Source organism: Schistocerca americana, chromosome X (assembly GCF_021461395.2).
Source record: "Schistocerca americana isolate TAMUIC-IGC-003095 chromosome X, iqSchAmer2.1, whole genome shotgun sequence".
Lineage (NCBI taxonomy): Eukaryota > Metazoa > Arthropoda > Insecta > Orthoptera > Acrididae > Schistocerca > Schistocerca americana.
Genome location: NC_060130.1, coordinates 248,079,145 through 248,089,151, shown reverse-complemented (window position 1 = coordinate 248,089,151; position 10,007 = coordinate 248,079,145). Strand labels below are relative to the sequence as shown.

Below are 10,007 nucleotides of genomic sequence, written 5' to 3'. Positions count from 1 at the left end.
AACGGAAGCTTAATCTGAATTTAGAAAAGTGCAAGTTAATGCAGATGAATAGGAAAAATAATTCTGCTATGTGTGAATATAGTATTAGTGGTGTGCAGAATGACAGAGTCATTTCAATTCAATAACTGAGTGTGAAGCAGTAAAGCGATATAAGATGGAACGAGCACATAACGTCGAAAGTACAGAACGCGAATGGTCGACTTCGGTTTAATGGGAGAATTCTAGGGTAGCGTAGCTCATCTATAAAGGGGAACACGTACAGAACACTCATGCGATCTGTTCTTCAGTGTTTCTCGGGTGTTTGGAAACCCCTAGGTAGGGTTAAAGGAAGATATAGAAGAAATTCAGCGAAGTGCTACTAGTATGTTATCATTACGTTGGATCAACACGCGAATATTATGGAAATGCACAGTGAAAAATGGGAATCACTGGAGTAAAGACAATGTTCTTTTCGCGAAGTAATATTGAGAATCTTTAGAGAACCGGCATATATGGGGGACTGCACAACGATTCTACTGCCATCAATTCACATTTTGCGTAAGGAGCGTGAAGACAACAAATTACGGCTCATACGGAAGCATGTAGATAGTAGTTTTTCCCTCTCTCCATTTCAGAATAGAACATTAGTGGTACAAGGTACCCTCCGCCATGCACTGTACTGTGGCTTGAGGCGTATGTAGATGTAGATGTAGATGCATAACATTTTTAAATATGCCATACAACTTTGATGAATAACCTTGACAGTGGCAACCAAAGATAACGAAAGATATTTTTCGTTAATGAAAAATCCGTCAAGAATCTGGAATATCGGTTCATTAAAACGTACACAGATTTTGAAATGACAGTTCCGTTTTCAGGACTTTACTGTTTTATCTGAGATATCTCACTCCTCGTTAAGTAACAGTATCTCCTGTATTTCTGAAAAGCCTTCTTCACTGTCTACCATGAATAAATTTCTCTTACAGCGCGCCATTTCAGACATTCAAATAACAACAGAGTGACGCAAGAATACACGACTGTCTTCTCTCACAGAAGCAACACTGTTTATAGATATTTTATGTTACAGACATTACATTTAATTCAAAGAATTAATAAGTGAATTAGGTGTGCATACTGTTATACGTAACACTGTCTGCGCCAGACATGTTGAACGACTGCAGATAGAACGTTCATATTCAAAGGACATGTACATTAGTATTTTCTACCGAAATGATTAGCATTTCAGTCGCATCGGTTCAGCATGTGTCCTACTGCCTAGTAGGCACAGGGTTCGCCATGGGCCTTGGTAACTTATTCAATCCGTGATGCCATCGACACGTATAGGGCACGAATGGCGTCCTGTGGTATATCCATGGTGGATTACCTGTTTCCAAAGCTCTAATGCGGTGGTTGGCATTAGGTCACAGCGGTGCACCCGTCGTTTCACCATATCCCACATATTTTCAATTGGCGACAAGTCAGGTGATCTGGTGGGCCATGGTAGAAGGCTGACATCCTGTGACACCACGAACGCAAGTGTTCGTGCAGCAACACATGGTCGTGTATTGTCTTGCTGAAAAATGGCGTCTGGGTTGTTATGCAGAAAGGGTATAGCTACGGGTCGCAGGATGTCATTCACGTCGGTCACGCTGGTTACAGTGGCCAGGACACGCACTAGCTGTGATTTTGCTTGTACACAACAGCTCCCCACACCATAAGGCCTAGAGATGACGCTGTCTTGTGCGAATGCAGCCACTGTGATATCTGTCTGCGAGGAACCAAAATGCGGCCATCATTTTCAAACAAACAGAACCAGGATTCGTCCGAGAACACTATTTGATAACATTTCTTTCCGCAGCGACGTCGTTCCAGACACCATTGCCGTCTAGCATGTTTCTGCACATTCGTCAAAGATGGGCGCAGAAGTGGACGACGTGCACATAACCCATGCCGTAATAAACGGCGACAGACTGCCACCCCTGATTGTGTATGATGTGTTGCACTATTTCACCTTTGCGCTAGAGTCGAGGAGGGCGCGGATATGTCTTGCATTGCCATTCGGATGAGGTATCGATCTTCTCGCATGGTGGTCTGGGTGGTGCGACCTGACCCATCTCGTCGTTTTCCAGGGTCTTCCGTGAACCATTCTGCTCACACCCGTTGCACTGCCGAAGCACTTCGGCACACACGAGCAGTTATTTCCCGGATGGATGCATCAGATTCTCTCATGTCAATAATGCGCCCTTTTTCAGACTCAGTGATTTGACAGTACAGTTCGCGCATACGATTGCGAGGCAGCCTGCACGTCCACCCAAGTCACACCGGTTCATTACCTTCAGTTTATAGCGACAATTAGAGCCACAGGCGTATTTTACCAGTAGGTGGGTCCGCAGCTCGTGGTCTTGCGGTAGCGTTCTCGTTTCCCGCGCCCGGGTTCCCGGGTTCGATTCCCGGCGGGGTCAGAGATTTTCTCTGCCTCGTGATGACTGGGTGTTGTGTGATGTCCTTAGGTTAGTCAGGTTTAAGTAGTTCTAAGTTCTAGGGGACTGATGACCACAGATGTTAAGTCCCATAGTGCTCAGAGCCATTTGGACCATTTTTGAACCAGTAGGTGGCGTTGCGCCACGATATCGATGCTGACCTTGAAGACGCGGGCCGACATGGTGTAAATGTCCTGTGAATATGAACGTCCTATCTCTAGTCATTCAAGGTGTTCTGGTTTTTCCTAACATGAGTGTATATTTGTGGAGTAATGTACTTTAATAGCTTGCTTAGTTATGTTTTAGTTCTCCCGAACGTATGTGCGCAGAGTCCAGTGATGAACTTCCAGAGCCAGAAGGCATCGCTCAGAAACAAACGTGATAACAACTGTGACTGTGACTAAAAAATTAAAATATATTTAAATTAATTTCGCATTCAGTGTAGCCGTATTCAAAAGTATTACACATATCTGTTAGTTAGGTTTGGCGAAGTTTCCCCAAGTAACATCTGAATCAACAAGGCAAAGCCAGTTCATATTTCAGTTCCATTTCCTACTAAGCTGGGATACCGATGTCGAGTCCCTCTTAGCCGAAGGAACGTTAACAAAATATAAACCTTTCAGCGGTAGACCGACTTACTAAGGTATAAAGAGTCAGCTACTCTTTCTTACTTTTCTTTCTTTTGAATAAAGAAATACAGGGTGATTTTTTCCACCGTGTACAAACTCTAGAGATTGATCGATGAGAGGATACGGAACCAAAAAGGTCTAATGAACTTATGTCCGGAAATATATGGTTTTCTTGCTCGAGACCATTTATTCAGTCATACATTATTACAGAGACTGCTGTCTGATGCGCGCTGTATCACGCAGCCACAGTTACAGTATGTGCTGAAAATGGTATCCATGCGCTTCAACGCATGCGTGTACGCGCTGTAGTTTGTTCTGTCTCACACGTTCACATCGGCCAGGCTGCATCCTAGCAGTATCTAAAGCAGCATAACCAGAAATCGCATGGGTTGAGATCCGGTGAACGAGCATGCCATGCTACTGGACCCCCTCGTCCGATCCATCGACCAGATAAGACACGACTGAGATGCGTCCGGACGTTAATGGCGAAGTGGGCTGGAGCACCATCGTGTAGTAGTCGCATAACCCTTCGAATCATCACTGGCATTTCTTCCAGTAGGGGAAGCAAGGTCACGCGCAAGAAACGCCGATAGTTCCCGCCTGTCAGGCCATGTGGAAGGAAGACTTGTCCCAAAATACGGTCGGCAATTATCCCGGCCCACACACCCCGATACTGATGATTCGCTGTCACCATACCATGGGGGCTCTGCATACTGTCCCAGAGACGACTGTTATGAAAGTTGAAGATACCACTCCGCGTAAAGGTGGACACATCTGTGAGTAGGATGGATGACACAAATCCCGGCCTGGTGAAGAAACCAGTGACAAAATTGCTCCCGATGTGGAAAGTCTGTCGCTAGTAAGCCCTGCACACGCTATAAATGACAAGGGTAGCAACAATTACCCTGTACTGGCTTGTCAACTACCCGGTACTGATCACATTTTCCTCCACGTCTGGTGTCCGAATATTGCGAGTACCTTCACGATTTCCTGCTTCCTCAAATGACCCTGTCTCAGCCAAACGACCAAATACTTTTGCAAATATTGTGTGCTGTGGTTGTCGTCGGCGGGGATAGATCTCCTGATACAGCCTTGCTGCCCGCTGCCCGCTGCTCGTTGCCATTTGCTTTCCGGCTGCAAACACCATGTCGGCAGGCTCTCGATTCGAATACGGAAGAATCGGACAAAACATTACCAACTCCTGCGGAAGGAGAGGGCGCTAAGGCACAACGTATGAGGAACAGTACCACCCTCTAGAAGGAAACCATGCATAGTGTAACGGTGGCTGCATAGTACCGCACGTATTAGATCGCAGTCTCTTTAACAAAGTATGATTGAGTAAATGGTCTCTAGCGTGGGAACCAGGCAAAATGTTCAAACGTGTGTGAAATCTTGTGGGACTTAACTGCAAAGGTCATCAGTCCCTAAGCTTACACATTACTAAACCTAAATTATCCTAAGGCCAGACACACACACCCATGCCCGAGGGAGGACTCGACCCTCCGCCGGGACCAGCCGCACAGTCCATGACTGCAGTTCCTAAGACCGCTTGGCTAATCCCGCGCGGTGGAACCATGCAATTCGGGACATAAGCTCATCAGACATTTTTTGTTCCGTATCCTCTCATCGATGAATCCCTAGAGTTTGTACACAGTGGAAAAAATCACACTTTATATAGTGTTAGCACGACAAATTTTATTCCAGGAATACATTGTGTAACTAACTGGCAAGAACCAAGGAAAGCATTATTTACAGCCGACAGACTTTCATTCGAGACAACTACAATTTTAAGTGTGTAAGAGATAGTCACATGTATCGTAATCCTAGGAGGCTAATTGCAGATTAACGTAGCGGATGGAAGCTGTTCCATTATTTCTAGAACGAGACAATGTAATAACTCCAACTTATTTAAAAAATAGTGTAATAGCCCCAAATAATAATGTAAATTGTTTGCAAACCTCTCGTACACCGCGAGACTACCTAAAATGCGTACTCATTGAGTGTGTGTCGGATAACTACTTTAAAAAATAAATACCAAAATAAAGCTTTGCGAATTGTATCCATCCTATATGATGGCACGAAATATAACGAAATTTTCTGAGCTATCATAATATTCAAAGAAAAGTCAACGTTACACAAGGACGCAAACCGAAGTGGTTTCGCGATTGGTTTGGGCTACAAGCGTATTTCAAACACTACAATTTTTGCACGTGTTCAAGTAAGGACGCACTCACAAAATGAAGTCAACTTATACGAGCGTCATGAACCTTTCATCAGTGACCCTTGAACCAGCTCCTTCCCTGTTCCAGCTGATGTACGAAGCAAGTTAACACTCGGACTGCGCCTACAACAGCGGCATTCTTCACAACAGAGCAGTTTGGTGTGCACACGAGTAACAGGCGGCGCAAAACACTCTGCAGCTCGTAAATACGTATAAGGCGCATTCAATAGGTAACGAGCCGGAGGCTGTAAAATGAAAACCGCTGAAGAGATAGTAATGCCATTGCCTACTGAAGAAGTTGTGGTGCCTACAAGATCGCTAAGGGCCAAACTTTCTGCTAGTGAGACATGATCGCACACTTAACGCGGCGCGTGCTCGCCTAGACCATCCACTGCACTCCGTAGTGCTGAAAACAGAGAAACTGAGGCTTCAGAAGAATAGAAAAGGGATATACTGCATTTCCTTATAGCGGAAGGAGTGCGGTGACTGTAAATTAGTCGAAGAATGCCACAACTGTACGGTGAGTACTGCATGTCCGCTGCAACCCGACGCTCAATCAGACCTCTGGGACAGTGGCTGCCATCGTAATTCGCCGGTGTTCAATAGTGAGGGAATCCACCTATTGGACAATGGTGTTGGTAATGCGGTATGGCGTGCGTCAGCCGCCAATGACATCCATCCTTCTTTGAGTCGCTTATGCCGGACGCTGACCCTTGCAACAGACACGCAGTGTTCTTCATACACTTATGACATTCTTTGATGAATTTCCGTTCCGCCCACTCCTTCCGCTGTAAGGAAACGCACTACACCTCTTTGATCTTCTTTTGTGGCCTCCATTTCTACATCTGCATCTGCATAGGTACTCCGCGAGCCACCGTAGGGTGCCTGGTGGAGGGTACCCTGTACCAGTGTTTGTCATTTCCTTTCCTGTTCCACTCCCAAACAGAGCGAGGGAAAAGCAACTATCTGTATGCCTCCGTATGAGCCCTAATTTCTCGTATCTTATCTTCGTGGTCCTTATGCGAAGTATATGTTTGCGGCAGGAGAATACTTCGGCAATCAGCATCAAATACCGATTCCCTAAATTTTCTCAATAGCGTTTCTCGAAAACAACGTCGCCTTCCCTCCAGGGATTCCCATTTGAGTTCCCGAAGCATCTCCGCAACACTTACGTGTTGCTAGAACCTACCGGTAACAAATCTAGCAGCCCGCCTCGGAGTTCCTTCGATATCTTCCTTCAATCCGACCTGGTACGGATAGTATACGCTGGAGCAGTACTGAAGACTAGGTAGCACCAGCGTCCTATAGCGGTCTCCTTTACAGGTGAACCAGTCTTTCCAAAAATTCTCCCAGTAAACCGAAGTCGACTATTCGCCTTCCCTACCATAGTTCTGACATGTTCGTTCCATTTCATATCGCTTTGCAACTTTACGTCCACATATTTAAACGACTTGACTTTGTCAAGCAGAACACTAGTAATACTGTACCAGAACATTACAGGTTTGATCTTCCCACTCATCAGCATTAACTTACATTTTTTCACATTTAGGGTTAGCTGCCATTCATGACACCAACTATTTCGTCTAAGTCGACTTGTATCATCCCACAGTCACTCAAAAATGGTTCAAATGGCTCTGAGCACTATGGGACTTAACATCTGAGGTCATCAGTCCCCTAGAACTTAGAACTACTTAAGCCTAACTAACCTAAGGACATCACACACATCTATGCTCGAGGCAGGATTCGAACTTGCGACCGTAGCGGTCGCGCGGTTCCAGACTAAAGCGCCTAGAACCGCTCGGACACAACGGCCGGCCAGTCACTCAATTTCGACACCTTACCGGACAGATGGCACCATCAACAAACAACCGAAGATTGCTGCCCATCCTGTCCGCCAAATCATTTATGTATATAGAGAACAACAGCTGTCCTACAACACTTCCCTGGAACACTCCTGACGAAAGCCTTCTCTCTGATGAACACTAGCCGTCGAGGCCAACATACTGTGTCCTACTATTTAAGAAGTCTTCGAACTACTCATGTATCTGTGAACTTATTCCATATGCTCGTACATTCGTTAACGGCCTGCAATTGGTCGCAGTGTAAAATGCTTTCCGGATATCTTAAAATATGGAGTCTGCCTGAAGCAGTTCATCCGTAGTTCTCAGTATATCGTGTGAGAAAAGGGCAAGCTCAGTTTCGCACTAGCGATGCTCTCCAAAACCATGCTGATTCGTGGACAAAAGCTTCTCAGTCTCAAGAGAGTTTAGTATATTCGATCTGAGAATATGTTCAAGGATTCTGCAGCAGACAGAAATTAGAGATATTGGTCTGTAATTTTTCGGGTCCTTTCTTTTACTTTTCTTATATACTGGAGTCATCTGCTCTTTTTTCCAATCGCTTGGTACTTTGTGCTGGGTGAGAGATTCACCATAAATGAAAGTTAGGAAAGGGGTCAATAGAGTACTCGTTTTCAGTACGACTGAGTGCAGTGGGTGGTCGACGTGTTGGCGAGTTGGGTCTGTCGTCACGTGACTGCGCGTCCATGTCGGTCTAGCGCGAGTTTGTGGACTCAACATTCTTACGGGAACCATTACTTCTTCCATTGGCAATGTCATTGGGAACCCTTTAGCGATTTAGCGTTTCCAGTTTGCGGCTAGTTTCTAACAGAGAAACTGCGTGAATATTACGGGATGGAGCAAGGACCACCCTATTTTAAAATATTGTTTGCGCTGAAATTACTATCGTACAAAGCTTAAACTTTGTGAATGAGAGATTAAAGTTGCACCGTTGTTGAAATCAGCGGCGGAGGTGCACAAAAGTTTCTGCATAGGAATAGGTTAGGACGAGAAACTAATTGCGGCTTTCTTGAAGCGAGAACGCTGACGATAGCCTGAAGTCGTTCAGGAAGACGCGGAAAAACTTCAACCCGGATGATTGCACGCACTGCTCCTCCAGCACGACTGTCCAGTGTTTCACCCGCCGCTCTACGTTAAGACTGGTCTTACGCTCATAAGTCGATTGAAGCAATGCACTGTTGGTAATGATGCTTCCAACTAACACCACGTACTGTCTTAAATTCTGTAGTAAACACATTGGTGAGCAAAGCTTGAGGGCTAAAGTAACTTCCACATTACCAAGCAACACAGCCCGATTAAACTTTGGCCATACATAGAAAGAACTGCTACAGTGTACTAAAGAGGGTAACTAAATGATATGCGCAATGAGAATAACAGAAATATACCTTTATTCAAAGATAATAATTACACTGGACTCACCGCCATTACTGATGGTTCTCTGGACAAAGCCTTTACAAAAGGCGACACATGGATCTTAATAGTGTGGGTGATCACCATGGATGACATTGTATCCTGTGGAACGTGCTCCCATGTTGGCCACATTGGTTGGTATGGAGTTCTTGTGGTAAAGCTTTCCATTCTTCCTCCTGGTCGGTTGACAAATGCTGGGTGGACGTTGGTCCACGTTAATGTGCTGCAGTAGGTCCCCCAACGTATGCCACACGTGCTCGTCTGGGGAGGTGGAAGGCCAGTCCACTCGCCGAATTCTCTCGTTCAAAGACTCTGAGCACTATAGGACTTAACACCTGAGGTCATCAGTCCCCTAGAACTTAGAACTACTTTAACCTAACTAACCTAAGGACATCACACACATCCATGGCCGAGGCAGGATTCGAACCTGCGACCGTAGCGGAATCCTCTCGTTGCGAGAGCTGCTCCACCTACGGTGTTCGGTGCAGTCACGCATAAAAATGAAGTTATGGGCGAATACACACCTAGAAAGATGCACGTAGGGGAGATGAACAGTGTCACAATAACACTGACCTATGAGTGTACAGTGTTCAAAGATTTAGAGGTTAACCTGGACCATCAAAACGATCATATATGACACTATTTGTGGATGCATTACGTGTTCCCACCTCTCGCTATATGAGTATACGCCCAGCATTGTCCAGCATGATGGGTTTGGTGGTCCAGGTGTGGGGAGCATGATGCTGCATGGACGTACTGACCTCCAAGTTTTTGAACACGGTACACTCACCGACAACGGTCTTGCAGCAGTGATAACACCGGTTCCCGTCAGATCACCGAAGTTACGCGCTGTCGGGCTGGGCTAGCACTTGGATGGGTGACCATCCGGTGTGCCGAGTGCTGTTGGTAAGCGGGATGCATTCAGCCCTTGTGAGGCAAACTGAGGAGCTACTTGACTGAGAAGTAGCGGCTCCGGTCTCGTAAACTGACATGCGGCTGGGAGAGCCGTGTGCTGACCTCATGCCCCTCCATATCAGCACCCAGCGACGCCTATGAGCTGAGGATGACACGGAGGCCGATAGGTAGCGTTGGGCCTTCCAACGACTCTTCGGACGTAGAGTTCACTCACCGGTCAGCATTGTTGAGACACTATTCTCCTTCGCCAATTGCGTCCTTTTTGGGGTGCATTCGTCCCTGACTTCATTTTTCAGTCTGACAATGCGTGACTGTATCGGGCTGCGCAGCTGGAGGAGCTCTTGGAATGAGAGGATATTCGGCGAATGGAGTGGCCTGCCCGTTCTCCAGCGATAAATCCCACAAAGAAAGTGTGGGATGCGTTGAGGAGACGTACTGAGGCACGTTTATATGCACCTGCGACCATGCAGCGTTTGTCAACCGCGCTGGTGGAGGGATTGAACGCCCCACCACA

At 46.1% G+C, this 10,007-nt stretch overlaps 1 pseudogene; it reads left to right on the top strand.

Annotated features, from left to right (window-relative positions):
* Positions 1–9,369: 9,369 nt before the first annotated feature.
* LOC124557529 lies at positions 9,370–9,487 on the top strand (annotated as a pseudogene).
* Positions 9,488–10,007: the final 520 nt, after the last annotated feature.